The sequence below is a fragment of the Penaeus monodon genome, chromosome 29 (genome assembly GCF_015228065.2).
Source record: "Penaeus monodon isolate SGIC_2016 chromosome 29, NSTDA_Pmon_1, whole genome shotgun sequence".
Taxonomy (NCBI): Eukaryota; Metazoa; Arthropoda; class Malacostraca; order Decapoda; family Penaeidae; genus Penaeus; species Penaeus monodon.
In genome coordinates, this window is record NC_051414.1 from 10,517,459 (window position 1) to 10,517,664 (window position 206).

The following is a 206-nucleotide window of genomic DNA, read 5'->3' on the forward strand; positions in this document are numbered from 1 at the left end:
AATAAGAAATGGGATATATATGTCTTCGATCTACATTATTTTACTACCTTCATAATTACCATCATTATCATTCTTAAAATCATTATAATCATCCTACTCCTATTCTCACTCCCACTCCTCCTCTGCCTCTTCTTCCTCCCCATCTTCACCGCCATCATCACTATCCTCACACCAAGATCATCCTCCCCCCTTCCTCCTCCTCTTCA

The 206-nt window shown here is 40.3% G+C and overlaps 1 protein-coding gene across 1 annotated transcript in view; it reads right to left on the bottom strand.

Annotated features, from left to right (window-relative positions):
- The window catches only part of LOC119591729, a gene marked incomplete at its 5' end in the record, with an annotated part of 19,381 nt that overhangs the window by 432 nt on the left and 18,743 nt on the right, over window positions 1-206 (bottom strand).